General features: G+C 36.9%; 1 protein-coding gene across 1 annotated transcript in view; it reads right to left on the bottom strand.

The window, feature by feature from the left end:
- TAFA1 (TAFA chemokine like family member 1) overlaps positions 1–19,804 on the bottom strand; it is a 487,139-nt gene that overhangs the window by 315,045 nt on the left and 152,290 nt on the right. The window lies entirely within an intron of this gene.

The following is a 19,804-nucleotide window of genomic DNA, read 5'->3' as shown; positions in this document are numbered from 1 at the left end:
CTTCAAACCCAATTCAAGAGAAACAATTTTCTACTTCACAGATGTGTATCATCCAACTCCTTTAGCTGATAACTAATAAACGCAAACTCCGGCATCGTTGGGGTGCATCAAGAAGAGACAGAGTAGCTGATGTTACTTTGGAAAGTTTACAGAGGAACCATCTTCAGTGTTCTCCAGGGGCGGAGTTGCAAATAAGAAGTCCTTGAATAGAGCACTAGATAAGTGCTTGTTATTACATTATTATTTAATAATTCAGCAACACGTGGAGTGCAAAAAAAGAAAACCCTCAAGTCAGTTTCTCTAAAAATACATGCCCAAGTAAAATGAGCAAAAAGGAAAGACGAACCAAATAAGCAGAAAAAACATGGTGCAGAACAAAAATCCTAATGAGACTCCCACATTCACTCTGTGATGCTTATGCCCTCAAATTAAGTTCTGAAGGTCATTTGGTAGTACTCTGTTGTAACATGCCTAAAAATGTTTTCCACCTAGAGAGGAGAAAATCAGAGAAATACGCTGATCTGGCACATGTCCTTGAATTTTAAATTTTAAAAATACCCAAAGTGGTGTTTTTGTGCAAAGAAAGTAGGGAGATGTAAAATATAATTTTCCTGGAAGTAAGTTATGACCTAATGAAATTATGAATGATGAGGTGATTTTCCAAACAACAGTAAATGTGATCTCGAGTGGTTCTGCTATAAAAAGCTGCTTTTCCTTACCAAGTAAATGCCTTCTGAGCACCATCTCCCCCAGTCCCTGATGCATGGGCAATGAAAACATGTAATGTCCCAGAGTTCATCAGCTATAAAATAGCCCCAGATATGGAAGTTTGGAAATTTTCCCTTTGATCACTAAGGAGGAAGCTTAGAGAAACACTGTTGATTTTCTTCAAGCCATTCTCCATAGGGCAGCTTGAAGCTCCTTCTAAGCTGTCAACCTGACTACATGATCTCTCCTAGGGCTTCTGTCTACATTGGAAACAGACTCAAAACTTCTCACCTGGGTTACAAAGCTCAGAGCTACCTAGCCCTTGCTTTCTTCTCTGAGCTAATCTCATCATTCCACCTCATTTCCCTTATGGTCTAGCCACTGGCCTTCTTTCATATCCTTGTACATACCAAACTTTTCCTACCTCAAGACATACACAGCTGACGATTCTTCAACAGAAATGCTTTTCCCTGAGCTCATCTTCCAAGCACTCTTTGTCCTTCGGTTATTAGCTTTATAGACACTGTTTGCTGGAAGCCTTTTCTGAACACTCTGAATTAATTATCATGCCCCTCTTCCCATTGTTACTTTTCATCTTAAACTTTTACTGGCTTCATTTCTGACACCTATTATAATTCATGGTTATTTGATTGCATCCTTTCCACCAGATGATTAGCTCAGTGAGAAAGGGATTCTAGCTGCCCTGTTCACCGTTGTATCCAGCATCTAATCAGAGTGTCTGGCACATGAAAACAATTAATAAATATGTGGAATATGAGTAAGTGAATCAATCAATAAATGACAAATTGTAAAGCCTTTTTGTTTAGGCCACTACATTACTTAACGTAGTAATAGCTACCATGTACCAGACACTGTGCTTTGCAAGAATATCTTTTTAAATTTTATAACAATCCTCTGAAGTAGCTACTATAATCACCACCACATTTTAGAAAGAGAAACAGAAGCTCAAAAGTATGAAGCTATTTGCCCCAAGCCCAGACAGATAGTAAAGGGAGCAGTAACAGTATCTGAACCCAGTTCTGTCTTACTCAGGAGTTCCAGCTTGTAACTATGACACACACCATTAATATTAAATCCCCTGTTGAAAATCGGGGGCTCCTAATTATTTATACGGGGACTACATTCTAGATAACTGCCTAAAACCACATTTAAACGTGTACCCAAGATGACAATGTATCTAATCACAAATTGACTATAATAGGAGTTCACTCCTATTATATTCTTGATTACCATAGCTGGAAATCTCAGGATGGCAAGTTTCTCTCTTCCAAAGAGCAAAGCGATGGCAAAGGAGCTAGAAAAGCCTAGAGCTCCAGGACTGTTTCACTTAGTGAGACATCCCTTTAGCCACTGGCTCTTCAGATACATTTAAGATAAATCAGATGTGAGTATCGGTTTTCTAAAAGAGCTAGATCTAAACTTTTCTGAGCATCAATGTTGATTTACCAATTAAGTATCCCAGAGCAGTTCACAGGAGCATGCCTTGGTGTCTCCCTGGCAGAAATATACAGGCAACCTAGGAATCCACTGTATCCTCCTTTGATGAAATATGTTACCATTTCTGCCTAATTAGAATTACTCCTTTTCCCTTTTAATAGCTTTCCATGCATATTTGTCCCCATTTATGTAATATAAACAGTGACACCATCTGAGTTACTGTAATTGTTACAGTTTGAATAAAGTCTATGAAGACATCAGTGAAAACACCAGTTCTCCATGATTACCAGTCCATAAAACATCTTAATTCAAATGCCACCAAGAATCAGATGAGCAGATAGTGAATCAGAAACAATGAAATCAATTTCCCCCACATTCCTCCCAGATCTGGCAAACAACCTACTCTCAGGTTGAGCTTTTGTGCTGACTTTCATCCCAGAGCACAACTTTACAGCAGAGTTATAAACCCCTAAACTGCTGATACAGCCTTAATTATCGCTATGCTGGTGACATCGTTCTAATGAACTCTTTGCTATTTTATGTGGCCTGGAAATCCCAGAAGGAGCATTGTCTAAATGTACAAACACACTGGTCAGGGTTCAGTGGGATATTTTTGGAATGGATTATTAGTAGATGTGTGTGTGTAGCTTTTAGTGCAGATATGAATTATGTTAATTTTAATGTATATGAAATCACAATGGCAATAGCATTTGCCATTACAGAAGACACTTGAAATAATATAAATCTCCCCAATTTAAAAATGTATCAAGATTAAAAAGGAGAAAAAATTACCTATAAACTGTATTTATGTTTATATTCTTTCCTCTATCGTCATCAACAGCAGTAATTTGATTTTCAAACTGAAGTAACAGCCACCATTTTTCAGTTCCATAAAACCAGTGTTCTCAAGATGCAATGTGCTTATGCAGTACAATCCAGTTAAAATTCAGATTTTGATTTGGTATATCTGGAGTAGGGCCTTGGATTATGCATTTTTCACAAGCTGCTGGTCCATATCACTATTTATTTGGAATGAATTCTAAAAGAGATTTGGGTTACCACTATACTGTTTTTATAGCATTCAAAATCACTTTGAAAATATGTTGGGTAACAGATTCACACCCAGAAATATGTGTTTTCTTACAAGTTGGAGATATGATTTTTTAAAAAATTAAAAATTCTGTAACTTGTTATCTAAACATTCTTTAACTATTCCTTCTAGCACTGTTTAAAAAAAAAAAACAACAAAAAGCTTCTGAAAAATCAAGGACTTTGGAACTGAGGGGAGTAGCTTAAAAATACCATGAAGAAAGGCAAACAACCAATATGACACACCACATTGCTAATTTAGGGAAAGAATACTCAGAAGTTAATGCTACGAAGACAAAAAGCAGCATGAAAGCCAACATTTATAGATTTACATCGCCCATTCTTTTTTTTTTTTTTTTTAAAGATTCTATTTATGTATTTGTCAGAAAGAGAGGGAGCACACATAAGCAGGGAGAGCAGCAGGCAGAGGGAGAAGCAGGCTCCCTGCTGAGCAAGCCCCCCCCCCCCACGATGTGGGACTCAATCCCAGGACCCTGGGATCATGACCTGAGCTGAAGGCAGACGCTTAACCGACTGAGCCACCCAGGTGCCCCCAAATCTCCCATTCTTTAAATGTATTCTCATAGGAAAAGGAGACTTGAATCCTACAAGTTTCTAAAGTGTTTGAGGACTTCAAAATATACCCCCTAAATACACAGACCCCATTATATTTAAAATCTAGATAAAAATAAAACAAAGAACCTCACAATATACTATTTCCCCGGTTCTCTTTGTTTCAAACTTGGTATCCTAAGATGACCAACTATGCTCTTTTGCCACATGAGGATGTTGCATCACCTTTAAGGAAAATCTTAAGGAGGAGAGTTGGCTCAAAAGCAATAACTTTTGAACTTTTAGTTCATTTGAAAATAGAAGATGTTAGGCCCCATTCTGTGACTACAGATTCCAGTTTCTACTCTGAGAACAAAACAAAACAAAGCAAAGCAATAGACACATAAGACCGCTATTAAACTTTCAGGATTTACTCAAAATATGAATCTTTATTTCATTGTACTGGGAAATTCAAACATCAATCAACACAGGAAAGTGAAGAGGCCACTTAAGCACCTTATAGAAATGAATATATATTCTGTCATATTTACTAGATGAATTACATCTCCAACTTGAGAAAACACATATATTTCTATGTGTGAACTGCCTCTCAAGTATTTGCAAAGAGGCTCTTGAATGGCTTGTGTGATTCACAACTTTGACACGATATCAAATGAAATATTAGTAATACAGCAATACAGAGGGATGGGGAAGATGGTAGAGTAGGAGATCCTAAGCTCACCTTGTTCCACGGACACTCCTAGAAAATAGTCACATCAGTGCAACCAACTCAGAAAACAAACCCTGGAATAATGGAAGAGACTTTCCTCTGCTAATCATAGAAAGGAGGTCATATCAAAAAGAGTAGAAAGGCCTGGCTACAATTTCAGAGGTTAGGCTTCTTGACAGTGTCTTCTTTCTCTCTGCATCCTGAGAACTGGAATAGAGCAGAGGACCACAGGGGAAGGGAGGGAAAACTGAATGGGAAGAAATCAGAGAGGAAACAAACCATGACAGACTCTAGACTCCAGGAAACAAACTGAGGGTTACAGAAGGGAGGGGGTGGGGGTGGGGTAACTGGGTGATGGGTATTAAGGAGGACATGTGTGGTAATGAGCACCGGGTGTTATACACAAGTAATGAATCGTTGAACACTACAACAAAAACTTATGATGTACTATATGCTGGCTAACTGAACATAATAATAAAAAAAGAATTAAAAAAAAAAGTAGAAAGGGCAGAGATGCAATTGGGCACCAAACTCCCAGGGAAACTAATGACGAAGAAAAGGGACACCACATGCAAACCAGACACAGGGGCCTGCACAGAGGAACAGAACCCCCAAGCACCCCATACACAGGGGGCCTGCACTGAGAAGACAAGTTCCCATGACAACTGGCATCAAAAACCAGTGGTGCTTAACTTCATGAGTGTTTATAGCCAGTGGGGCTTAACTCCAGGTACTTTAAAAATGGGTGGGCTTGGCTCTGGGAGAGCTGAAGAGCATCAAGAAATGGAGTTTACACTTTAAACATATATAACAACCTCACCGAGATATAGCATAGAAATAGTTTGAAAAGTGTCTGAGGTTTACAGAGAGGAGATTCATTTACTCATCTGAGAATGTATTCTGGAGGAGCAGGGATCTTTACAAGACTTCTCCAAGAACAAAAGAGCTGGAGGGCACCATTTATATTACCAACTTCCCAGCCTAGATACCCAGACACCTGCAGGAACCAGCAAGAACACTCACCACCTCACTTGCTAATACCACATACCCTGCCCCTGTGTTCTCTTGTGGACTGTCCCACCCAATCCATCCTGTTTAGCAGGAATCCATTCAAACTGACTCCTGCCTAGTCTCATCCTGCAAGTAGCCCTGGAAAGAACCGCCACCAATTCAAAGTGACTCCTGCCATGAGAAGGTAATATAACCACACATACCACTACACTACCATCCCAGCAGCTGAAATTATAACCAGCACTACAGAGAGAGTGCCTGCCAATCAGTGCATTTGCAGCTCTGGTAGGTATCTGGCCTGTCTGCTGTCTCTGCCTACCAACAAAAGCCTCTCTGGAGACAAGGCAGGGAAAGAACCCTATTGGTCAGTGTGACCATAGCCCCAAAAGATAGCTTCTCTGCAGGCCCCACCCACCAACAAAAGCCTCTCAGAGGACAACGCATGGAGGGCACCCTGCAGTTCAGTGCAAGTGCAACATCAGGAAACAGGCTGAGAGCAGGCATCTGGTCTGACTACTGACACCGCCCAACTCTCAGTCCATGATGGCCCCAGAGTGGTCCTTTCACAACAGAAGGACAAAGCCCAGCCCAGAAAAGGCAAAGGGGCCATTGCATCCAACCAGACTGAAGGCAAATGTGGCTCAGCCAAAGAGCAAGGCACATGCAACCCAAAGAAGAAACATCCTTGAAGCTCCTGTTTCTGCTAAACAGGGCACATTGTGCTACAGGACACCCTGAGACCTCTTCTTTGTAAGGTCCCTAGTTTTAATATCAGCAGACATAAATGACTTCCCTAATACACAAAAACAAACATGGAGAGTTAGACAAGTTGAGGAGACAGAGGAATATGTCCCAAATGAAAGAACTGGACAAAACCATAGTAAAAGAGCTAATGAAATGGAGATAAGCGATATACCTCATGAAGACTTCAAATTAATGGTCTTAGGTACCTACTGGACTTGAGAAAAGTGAGGAGGATCTCAGACCTTCAACAAAATGATAGAAAACATAAAAAAGAACTGCTCAGAAATGAGGAACTCAATAACCAAAATTAAAAATACACTAGGGGAATCAATAGTCGATTATAAGAGGCACAAAATCAAATCAGCAAGCTGGACGACAGATTCATGGAAAGCAACCTAACCAAATATCAAAAAGACAGATAAAAAAGTAAAAAAGAATACGTTAAGGGATCTCAGCAATATCATCAAGCATAATAACATTACCATCAGAGGGACTGCAGAAGAAGAGGAGAGAAAAAGGCGGCAAAAAACTAATTGGAAGGAATAATAACTGACAATGTCTCTAACCCAGGGAAGGAAATGGATATCCAGATCCGGGAGACCCAGAGAGCTCCCAACAAAATCAGCCCAGGGAGGTCCACACCAAGACACATAATAATGAAAATGGCAAAAAGTAGCGATAGAGAATTTTAAAACTAGCAAGAGAAAAGAAAACAAGGGAAACCCCATAAGGCACTCAGCTGATTTCTTAGCAACAACTTTGCAGGCCAGAAGAGAGTGGCATAATATATTCAAAATGCCAGAAGGAAGAAAAACAAAAACAAAAACCCTGCAGTCAAGAATACTCTACCCAACCAGGCTATCATCCAAAATAGAAGTAGAGATGAAAAAGCTTTTCAAAAGTTTTTCAGGCAAACAGAAGTTAAAGGAGTTCATCACCGTGAAGCCAGCCTTACAAGAAATGTTCAAGAAAGTTCTTTCCATGAAGAGAAAAGGCCATAAGCCAGACTAAGAATATTAGGAAAGGAAAAAAGGGGGGGGGGCACCTGGGTGGCGCAGTTAAGCTTCTGACTCTTGGTTTGGGCTCAGGCAGTGATCTTGTGGTTGTGATCTCAGGGTTGTGGGGTGGAGCTCCACATCGGGCTCTGGCCTCAGCACAGAGTTTCTCTCTCCCTCTGCTCCTCCTGCTCGCATGCACACGTTCTCTCTCTCTCTCTCTAAAAATAATAAATCTTAAAAAAAAAAAAGAAAGAAATTGCAACTACATACAAACATAATAAAAGTGTTAGATTAATCACTTATAAAACAAATACAGAGGTTAAAGCACAAAAGCAGGGCGCCTGGGTGGCACAGCGGTTAAGCGTCTGCCTTCGGCTCAGGGCGTGATCCCGGCGTTATGGGATCGAGCCCCATATCAGGCTCCTCTGCTATGAGCCTGCTTCTTCCTCTCCCACTCCCCCTGCTGTGTTCCCTCTCTCGCTGGCTGTCTCTCTCTATTAAATAAATAAATCTTTAAAAAAAATAAAATAAAAAGTAAAGCACAAAAGCAGTAAAATCAATTATATCTATAAAAATCAGTCAAGGGATTCACAAACTAATAGGATGTAAAATATGGTATCATATAGATAAAATGTGGGGAAGGGGGAAGTAAGAATATATGACTTTTATATAAGGCTCAAACTTGAGTGACTGCCAACTTAATATAGACCGCTATATGCGTGTTATACATGTAATCTAGTGATAGCCATTAATCCAAAACATGTAATAGATATGCAAAAAATAAAGAGAAAGGAATCCAAGCATATCACTAAAGAAAACAAACCAACCACAGGGGAAGAGAGCAAGGAAGAAAGGAACAGAGAATAACTATAAAAACCACCATAAACCAATAACAAAGTGCAGTAAGTACACATCTACCAGTCCTTACTATTAACGTAAGTGGACTAAATGCTCCAATAAAACACATACGGTAGCTGAATGGATAAAAAAGCAAGACCCATCTATATGCTGCTTACAAGGGACTCATATCAGAGCTAAAGACACAGATTAAAGGTGAAGTGATAGAAAAACATTTATCATGCAAATGGAAGGAAAAAGCAAGCTGGTGTAGCAATACTTTTATCAGACAAAATAAACTTTAAAGCAAAGACTGTAGCAAGAAACAAGGGAGGACATGACCTAATGAAAAAGACAACAATCCAACAAGAGGATATAACAACTGCAGATATTTATGCACCTGAAATGGGAGCAACAATTACATAAACCAACTATTAAGAGACATAAAGGAAGAAATAGACAGTAATATAATAACAGTAGGGGACTTTACATACCCTACTTACATCCATGGATAGATCATCCAGACAGAAAATGAACAAAGAAATAGTGGTTTTGAATGAGACATTGGAGCAGATGGACCTAACAGATATATTCAGAACATTCCATCCTAAAACAGCAAAATACACATTCTTTTCAAGCGTACATAGAACATTCTCTAGAATAGATCACATATCAGGATACAAATCTTGATAAATTCAAAAAGAATGAAGTCATATCACATATTGTTTCTGACTACAACATTATAAAACTAGAAATTCAATCACCAGGAAAAAAAATCTGGAAAGAACATATATACATGGGAGCCAAATAACATACTATTAAATGATGGATTGATCAATCAAGAAATAATGGAAACAAATGTAAATGAAAATACAATAGTTCTAAATCTTTGAAATGCAGCAAAAGCAGTTCTAAAAGGCAAGATTATAGCAAAACAGGCCTACCTCAAGAAGAAAAATCTCAAATAAAACCTAACCCTATATGCAAAGAAGCTAGAAAAAGAAGAAGAAACAAAGCCCAAACCAGAAGTAAGGAAATAAGTTTATGGCAGAAAGAAATGAAATAGAGACTAAAAAATAACAGATCAATGAAACCAAGAGCTAGCTCTTCAAAAGATCAACAAAGCTGATAAGCCTTTAGCCAAACTCATGAAAGAAGATAACTCAAAATCGGAAGTGAAGGAGGGGAAGTAACCACCAACACCACAGAAATTACAAAGGATTATGAGAATATTATAAAAAATTATATGCTAATGAATTGGACAACCTAGAAGAAATGAATAATTTCCTCAAAACATATACCCTTGTGAAACTAGATCAGGAAGAAATAGAAAATTTGAATAGACTGATTGCTGGCAATGACAGTGAATTAGTAATAAAATAACTCCTAATAAACAAAACTCCAGGACTAGATGGCTTCCTAGGTGAATTCTACCAAACATTTCAAGAAGAGTTAATACCTGTTCTCCAACTATGCCAAATAACAGAAGAGGAAGGAAAGCTTTCAAATTCATTGTACAAGGCTAGCATTGCCCTGATACCAAAACCAGAAAAATACACTGTGAAAAAGAGAGCAACAGGTCAATATCTCTGATGAACCTAAATGTAAAAATCCTCAACAAAACATTAGCAAGACAAATCCAACAATATGTTAAAAAATCATTTACCACAGCCAAGCAGGATTTATTCCAGGAATGGAACGGTGGTTCAATATTCACGAATCTATGAACGTGATGCATGACATTAACGAGAGAAAGTATAAAAGCTATATGATCATTTCAGGAGATTAAAAAAAATTAATTTGACTAAGTACATTCATTCATGATAAAAGCTCTCAACAAAATAGGGTTAAAAAGAACATACCTCAACATAATATAGGCCACAGATGAAAAACCCACAGCTAATGTAATACTCAATGGCAAAAAACAGAGCTTTTCCTCTAAGATCAAGTACAAGACAAGGATGTCCACTCTTGCTGCTTTTATTCAACATAGTACTGGAAGTCCTAGCCACAGCAATCACACAAGAAATAAAAGGCATAAAAGTTGGTAAAGAAAAGTAAAACTTCCACTATTTACAGATAACATAATACAATATATAAAAAACAAACAAAAAAAAAACCCTTGGGGCGCCTGGCTGGCTCAGTCAGTAGAGCATGCAGCTCTTGATCTTGTGGTTGTGAGTTTGAGCCCCATGCTGGGAAGAGAATTGACTTTAAAAAATATATATTATGAAAAAAACCTTGAAGACTGACAAAAAAACTACTAGAACTGGTAAATGAATTCAGTAAAACCAAAGGATACAAATTAGATTTACAGAAATCTTTACATTTCTATACAGCAATAATTAAGTAGCTAAAGAAAAATGAGGAAACAATCACATTTACAACTGCACCAAAAATAATACGATACTAGGAGTAAACTTAACCAAGGAAGTGAAAGATCTGTATTCTCAAATCTATAAAATGTTAAAAAAAATTGAAGATGATGCAAGCAAATGGAAAAATACTCCATGCTCAGGGATTGGAAGAACTGATATTGTTAAAATGTCCATGCTACTAAAAACAATCTATAACTTTAATGCAATTTCTCTTTCCAAACACCAACATTTTGCACAGAACTAGAACAAATAATTCTAAAATTTCTATGGAACCACAAAAAATCACAAGATAATCTTAAGAAGAACAAAGCTGAAGGTATCACAATCTCAGATTTCAAAACATACTACAAAACTGTAATAATCAAAACAGTATGGTACTGATACAAAAATGGGCATGTACATCAATGGAACAGAATAAACAGTTCAGAAATGAACCCACATTCTTATGGTCAATTGAGAAGGAAAGATATAGAATAGGAAAAAGACAATCTCTTTGACAAACGGTGTTGGGAAAACTGGGTTGTTACATCCAAAAAAGTGACACTGGACCACTTTCTTATACCATACACAAAAATTAACTCAAAATGTATTAATTGTGAGATCTGAAATAGTATAATTCCTAGAAGAAAACATCGTGATCTCTTTGACATCAGCCATAGAAACATTTTTTTAGATATGTCTCCTTTGGCAAGGGAAACAAAAGCAAAATTGAACTACTAGGACTACACTGAAATAAAAAGATTTTTCACAGGGAAGAAAACCACCAAAAAAATAAAAAGACAACCTATTGAATGGGAGGAGGTATTTGTAAATGATACATCCTATAAAGCATTGATATCCTAAAATATATGAAAAACTTAAAGTCAACACCAAAAAAATAAATAATCTGATTAAAAACAGGCAGAGGACCTGAATAACATTTTTCCAAAGAAGACATACAGATGGCCAAAAGACACTGAAAAGTTGTTCATCATCACTTATCATCAGGGAAATGCAAATTAAAACCACAATATCACATTACATGTCAGAATGGCTAAAATAAAAAACACAAGAAACAACAGGTGTTGACAAGGATGTGGGAAAAAAAAAAAAGAGGAATCCTCTTACACTGATGGTGGGAATGCAACCTGGTGCAGCCACTGTGGAAAACAGTACAGAGGTTACTAAAAAAATTAAAAATAGAATTACCATATGAACCAGTAATTCCACTACTGGATATTTACCCAGAGAAAATAAAAACACTAATTCAATAAGATACATACACCCCTATGTTTATCACAGTATTATTTATAATAGCCAAGATACGGAAGCAACTCAAGTGTCTATCAATACACGAAAGGATAAAGAAGATGTGGCGTGTGCACACACACACATAACGCAGTATTAGCCATAAAAATGAATGAAATCTTGCCATTTGTAACAATGTGGATGGGCCTAGGATCATAATGTTAAATGAAGTCAGTCGGTCAGAGAAGAATAACGTCGTATGATTTCAGTCATATGTGGAATTTAAGAAACAAATGAACAAACAAACAAGAGACCAAAAAACCAGTCTCTTAAACACAGACAATGGGGATTGCCAAAGGAGAAGTGGATGGCAGGATGGGTGACATACATAAAGGAGATTAAGACTGTGACATTTTAAGATATGGCATTTTTACTTATATTGATGAGCAGTGAGAAAGGTATAGAATTGTTGAATTATATTGTACACCTGAAACTAATATAACCCTGCATGTTAACTATACTTGAATCAATCAAATAATATAGCAACACATAGCCTAATTGGAATTGTACGCACTCAAAATTTGTGGCACCGCAGATAGTTTATAGTCTACCTTCAGGCACAATGTAATTTTGTTGGGGAGGGGAGGAATGCAGGGGTTTCAAAGAAAATATTTGAAAGACAGAGGACTGTATTTAAATAGAAATTCCTATACAGAGCCTTTAGAGTGATACAGCTTAAAAACATTTTCAAAACATTTAGTCTGGGGAATTTTAAACTTTTTAGTAGAGCAACTCATAGTACAATAAATAAAACAGATAAAATCAGATTTACTCTGGTTGGGGTCCCTTTATTCTCTTAGACTCTCCTACTCATTCCACCATGTACTATCTTTTATACTCCTGAAGACGTTGCCCTGAGGTAGACTGTTCAAACTATGGTCTAATTCGAACCCTATAAATTGCTCCAGAACTATAAAATTACTTGTCGAATAGCTCACGTACACTTGCCCTCAGAACCTGAACTATAATTCAAGCTAGGTTCTCCTTGTTCTTGGTCCAGAAACAGTGCACTACCATGATACTGAGTTGCCCCAATTGATAGGGCAGGGAGGTATGTCTACTGAGAATTTTTAACTGAAGTATGTTTCCCAGTGCACACATCAGGGCAATGATTTCCTAGTTTTGTTCTGGTTCATGAATTAAGACTACTTCCCTTAACCCAAATTACTATAGTTTTAATGACATGTTACTTAATAATTCAAAAAGTTTTCCTTTTTTTTTATATACTATAGCTTTATTAAGATATAATTCAATACCATAAAATTCACACTTTTAATTTTAAAACTCAGTAGTATTTAGTATATTTCACAGAGTTGTACAAGCATCAGTGCTACCTAATTCTAGAACGTATCGCCACCTCAATAAAAAGCCCCATAAAAATTAGTGTAGCAGTCACTCCTTATTCTTACCTACTTCTAGGCTCTGGAAACTGCTTATCTATTTTCTGTCTCTATGCATTTGCCTATTCTAGACATTTCATAAAATTGAATCATACATCATATGGCATTTTTGACTGGCTATGTTCATCTAACATAATGTTTTCAAGGTTTATGCATGTTCAAGCATATGGCAGCGCTCTATTCCTTTTTAGGACCAAATAATATTCCTTCTAATGTATAAACCACATTATATTTATACATTCAGCAGCTGATGGACATTTGAGCTGTTTCTACTTTTGGCCATTATGAGTAATGGTGCTATAAATAGTTGTGTATTAGATTTGGAGTGGATGTGTTTTCAGTTCTCTTGGGTATTAACTAGGAGCGAAGTTGCTTGGTCACATAGTAACATTATGTATAACATTTCAGAGGGCAGTCCAAGACGGTGGTATAGGAAGACCTGAACTCACTTCCTCCCACAAACACACCTAATTTGAACCTACATATGGAGCAATACCCCCTGAAGACAACTGAGGGCTAGTTCAATAGCTTCTGCACAACAAATGATAGAGGGTCCACACAGCGAAGGTTGGAACAGAGGGAGACACGGTAATAGGAACCCCAACCCTAGTGCAACAACTTGCAATAGGGAGGGATATCACTGAGGAAGCTGCATGTACTTACGCACCATGGGGGATGGGGAAAAAATGGAGTTTAAAGTCAACTAGACCATAAGTGAAGGAAATCTATTTACTAACCCTAGAGCATCTGCCAGAGACCAGTAAATTGTTGGAACTCTTTGGGGTCAGAGGCACTGATGAGCACCATTTTTTACATCCCTCTCAGCTGTCCCTCCAAAGAAGCCTTGTATGGCACACCCTGGGGCCCCCTCATTCATGTCTCTACCAGCACCAGCTGTCTCACTGGGGCAGCCACAGAACACACACTTCAGGAAACCCCTGGCTCGTGCCCACTCTAGGCCCAGCCATCCTCCAAAGGCAGCCCTGGTATGGTCATCCCAAGACCTCCAGGGCCAATGACCACTACAGCTTCAGCCATCCAATTAAGGAAGCCCTGGCACAGTGTGCCTGATCCAGCTACCCACAAAGGCAACCCCAGCGCAGCATGCCTAGAGACCCCACCAGCTTGTACCCACTTCAGCTTCAGCTCTCCTACAAAGCTGACTCCAATGAAGTATGTTTCAGGTTAACCCAGCCCCTGTCCATTCCAGTTCCAGTTATCTTGTGAGGGTGGCTCCAAGAAAGGGAGACCCAGGAACTCCAGACTGTGCCCACTTCAGCTCCAGCTGTCTTGCTAGGGTGGCACTGGGGTGGCTCAGCTGGAACCCCCGGACAGCACCTGCACCAGCTCCAGCTGACCCACCAGGCTTGCCCCAATGCAATGCATCCTGGGATCTCCCCAGCCTACACACACTCTAGCTCTAGGAACACACTTTGCAGAGAAGATTCTCCTAAGGAGGCTTCTCCTTCAAGACTGGGAGAGGTAGCTTCTCCACTTAATTCACGGAAGCAAACACAGAAGGTGAAGCAAAATGAGCAGAGGATTATGTTCTCCGTGAAACAACAAGACAAAAATCCTAGAGGTATGGGAAAACTAATGAAATGAAGAGTTCAAAGTAATGGTCATAAAGATGCTCACTGAACTTGGGAAAAGAATTAGAGGAACACAGTGAGAACTCCAACAAAGAGTTAGAAAATATAAAAATGAATGAACCAGAATACAGTAACTTAAAAATACACTAGAGGGAATCAACAGCGTATTAGATGACACAGAAAAATGGATCAATGATCTGGAAGACAAAATAGTGGAAATCACTCAATCAGAACCACAAAAGGAACAAAAAGTGTTAAAATAGGATAGTTTAAGAAACCTCTGAGACAACATCTAGCATACTAACTTTCACATTATAAGAGTTCTAGAAAGAGAAGGGAAGAGAAAGGGGCAGAAAATTTATTTTAAGAAATAATAGCTGAAGTATCCCTAACCTTGGGAAGGAAATAGTTATACAGGTTCAAAAAGCACATAGAATCTCAAATAAGATGAACCCAAAGATATCCATACTGAGATACAATAAAAATGGCACAAGTTAAAGGAGAATCTGAAAGGCAGCAGGAGAAAAACAGAGTTATATGCAAGGAAAGCCCTATAAGATTATCACCTGATTTTTCAGCAAATCTTTGTAGATTAGAAGAGAGTGACAGGATATATTTAAAGTGCTAAAAGGGAAAAACTTATATCCAAGATTATTTTACACAGCAAGATCATCATTCAGAACTAAAGGACAAATAGAGTTTCTCAGGCAAAAACTAAAGGAGCTCATTACCACTGAACAGGCATGACAAGAAATGTTAACGGGTCGTCTTGAAGCAAAAAAGAAAAGGCCAAAACTAGAAATAAGAAAATATACAAAAGAAAAAAAAAATCTCACTACTAAAGGTAAATATACAGCAAATGCAGTGATTAGCCACTTAAAAAGTTGGTATGAAGGTTAAAAGACAAAAAATAGTAAAATCAACTATACCTACATTAAGTAATTTAGGGATACACAAAATAAAAAGATGCAAAATATGACATCAATAACAAACGGGTGTGTGTGTGTGTGTGTATAGACAGTAAAAATGTAGTGCTTCTCAAATGTATTTGAAGTTAAGTGACTATAAGCTTAAAACAGACTGCTATATGTATAGGTCAAGATACATGAACATCATGGTAACCACAAACCCCAAATCTACAACAGACAGACAAACAAAGAGAAAGGAACTCAAATATAACACTAAAGAAAATTCTCAAACCACACAGGAAGAGATCAAGAGAAGAAAGGAACAGAGAACTCCAAGAACAATCAGAAAACAAGTAACAAAATGGCAATAAGTACATACCTATTAATAGTTATTTTAAATGTAAAAGGGAAAAAATGCTCTAATCAAAAATTTGGCTGAATGGATAAAAAAACAAACAAGACCCAACTATATACCATGTGCTGTTTACAAGAGACTCCTTTCAGATCTAAAGAACAACAGAATGACAATGAAGAGATGGATAAATATATTCCAAGCAAACAAATAAAAAGAAAGCTACAGTGGCAATACTCGTATCGGACAAAATAGACTTTGAAACAAAGATTGTGACCAAAGACAAAGGAGGACATTATAAATGATAAAGGGGCCAATTCAAGAAAAAGATAACACATTTGTAAATATTTATGTACCCAATATATAAGTATCTAAATATATTAAGAAAATATTAACAGACATTAAGGGAAAAATTTACAGTAAGACAATGATACTAGTGGATTTTAATACCTCACTTAACATCAGTGGATAGATTATCCAGACAGAAAATCAATAAGAAAACACTGGCCTTTACACATTAGACCAGATGGACTTGATATATATATATAAACATTTCATCCCAAAACTGCAGAATACACACTTCTTTCAAGTACACATGGAACTTTCTCCAGGACAGATCACATGTTAGGCTACAAAACAAGTCTCAATAAATTCAAGAAGACTGAGATCTTGTCAAGTATCTTTTCCAATGACAATGGTATGAAAGTAGACATCAATTACAAGAAGAAAACCAGGAAAAAAAATGCAAATGCATGGAGAAGAAACCACACGCTACTAAACAACCAATGGGTGATGAATAAATCCAAGTGTAAATCACAACAGACCTTGAGACAAATAAAAATGAAAACACGACTTTCCAAAATCTGTGAGATGCAGCACTCTGAAAACTGTAGGACTTTGATGAAAGAAATTAAAGGACAACACAAATGGAAAAATATACCATGCTCATGAACTGGAAGAATATCTTAGAAATGTAGATACTGCCTAAAGCAACCTATATATTCAATGCAATTCTTATCAAAATACCAGTGACATATTTACCAAACCTAGAACAAATAATTATAAAATTTGTATGGAACCACAAAAGCTCCCAAAAAAGCCAAAGCAATCTTGAGAAAGAAGAACAAAGGACGAGGCATCATGCCTCTTGATTTCAAACTATACTACAAAGCTAAAGTAATCAAAACAGTATGGTACTGATATGAAAACAAACACATAGATCAAAGGAATAGAGAGGCCAGAAATAAACACATTAGCTACATGCAAAAGAATGAAACTGGACCACTATCTTACACCATATACAAAAATAAATTCGAAAAAGGATTAAAGACTTCAATATAAGACCAAAACCATAAAACTCCTTAAAGAAACCATAGGTAGTAAGCTCTTTGACATTAGCTTTAGCAATATTTTTTGGATTCTTTCCTCAGGCAAGGGGAACAAAAGCTTATATAAGCAAATGGTATTACATCTAACTAAAAAGCTACTGCACAGGAAAGGAAACCATCAACAAAACAAAAAGGCAACATACTAAATGGGAAAAGACTTACAAATCATACTTCTAATAAGAGGTTAATGTCCAAAATATATAAAGAAGTTACACAACTTACTAAAACACAAACAACCCAATTAAAACATGACCGAGGACTTGAATACACAGTTTGCAAAAGACATGCAAATGGCCAGCACGTATGTGAGAACTTGCTCAACATCACTAATTATCAAGGAAATGCAAATCAAAGCTACAATGTGATATTAGCTGATACTCATCCGATGGTCTATTATCAAAAAGACAAAAAATAATGTGTTGGTGACAATGTAGAGAAAAGGGAATTCTCATCCGCAGTTGGTGGGAATGCAAACTGGTGTCGGCACTATGGAAAAAAATAGGGAGATTCTTGAAAAAATTAAAAACACAACTACAGTATGACTCAGCAATTCCAACTGTGGTTTTTCTATCCAACGAAAACAAAAATATTAAAGAGATATATGCACCCCTATGTTCATTACAGCATTATTTATAATAGCCAAAATATGGAAACAACCTATGTCCCTCAATAGACAAATGGATAAAGAAGATGTGGTATACATATATACAAGGAAATATTACACAGCCATAAAAATGCAGTCTTGCTATATGCAACAACATGAATGGACCTAGAGAGTATTATCCTAAGTGAAGTAAGTCAGACAAAAATAATACCATGATTTCAGTTACAGGTGGAATCTAAAAACAAAAATAAGCAATACAGAAACAGACTCATAGGTACAAGATACAAACTCAGTGACCAGAGTGGGGAGGTGCTGGGGAGGTGGGCAAAGTAGGTGAAGAGAACAAAGAGTACAAACATAGAGTTATAAAATAAATAAGTCATGGGGATGTTAATGAATATAGGGAATATGGTCAGTAATATTGTCATAACTTTGTATGGTGACAGATGATAACTAGAGTTATTGTGGAGATCATTTCATAGTGTATAAAAATACCGAATTATTTTGTTGTACACCTGAAACTAATAAGATATTGTATGCCAATAATACTTCAATAACAATATTTTTTTCTGAGGAATTGCCAAAGTATTTTACTAAGGGTCTGCACCATTTTACAATTCAACCAGCAACGTATAGGTGTTTAAGGATTCCTGTTTCTCAATATCCTTTCCAATTCTTGTTTTTTGATAAAATCAAATTCAATTTTTCTTCTTTCATTGCTTCTGCTTGTGTCATATCTACTAAACTATTGCTTGATACAAGATCATAAAGATTTACTTCCATTTTCTTCAGACTGTTTTACAGTTTTAGCCATTTAATTCTGTAATCCATTATAAATTATTTTTTCATATGGTGTGAGGTAGGGGTCCAATGTCATTCTTTTGCATGAAGCTATTCAGATGTTGAATAGACAGTTGTTTTCCCCACTGAACTGGGTTGGCACACCTGTCAAAATCAATTAACTGTAATGTAAGAGTTAGTTCTGGATTCTCATTACTATTGCATACATACACACACCCCCCCCCCAGGATTTATATGAAATATATATAGCATAAGGATGAAAATTATATCTGTTTTATATATAATAATTTCCATCCTCATGCCAGAAACACATGATCCTGTTTTGGCTATTCTGGGTTCTTTGCATTTCCACATGAATTTTAGGATCAGCTTTTCAAAATGTAGAAGATGTAGCTGGAATTTTGACAGATTACAATGACTGTGTAGATCAATTTGGAAAGTATTTTTGGCTTTACATTAACTCAATCATGACCATATGATCTTTTAAATTAACTTTGACATTTAACTTTTTTCAACAATGTTCTGTAATATTCAGGGTACAAGTCTTGCACTTCTTTTAAGATTATTCCTAAGTATTTATTATTTTTTTTGCTAATGTAAATTTACTTGCTTTCTTAATTTTGAGAGTTCATTGCTACTATATAAAAATACAATAGACTTTTTATGTTGACCTTGTATTCTGGAATTTTGTCAAACACCTATTAGTTTTAACAATATTTTACTAGTTCTAATAGATTTTTTGGTATTCATAGGATTTTCTATATCAAGACCATGGCATCAGCAAATAGAGACAGTTTTACTTCTTCCCACCTATCTGGATATATGTTTCTTTTCCTTGTATAACTTCCCTGGCTAGGACCTCCAAAACAATTGTTGGATAGAAGTGGTGAGAATAGACTGCCTTCTCTAACTCCTGATCTTAGAGAAGAAAGCATTCAGTGTTGGACCATTAAGTGTGCTATTAGCT

Source organism: Ursus arctos, unplaced genomic scaffold (genome assembly GCF_023065955.2).
Source record: "Ursus arctos isolate Adak ecotype North America unplaced genomic scaffold, UrsArc2.0 scaffold_14, whole genome shotgun sequence".
Classification (NCBI taxonomy): domain Eukaryota; kingdom Metazoa; phylum Chordata; class Mammalia; order Carnivora; family Ursidae; genus Ursus; species Ursus arctos.
This window is presented reverse-complemented; position numbering and strand designations above follow the sequence as displayed.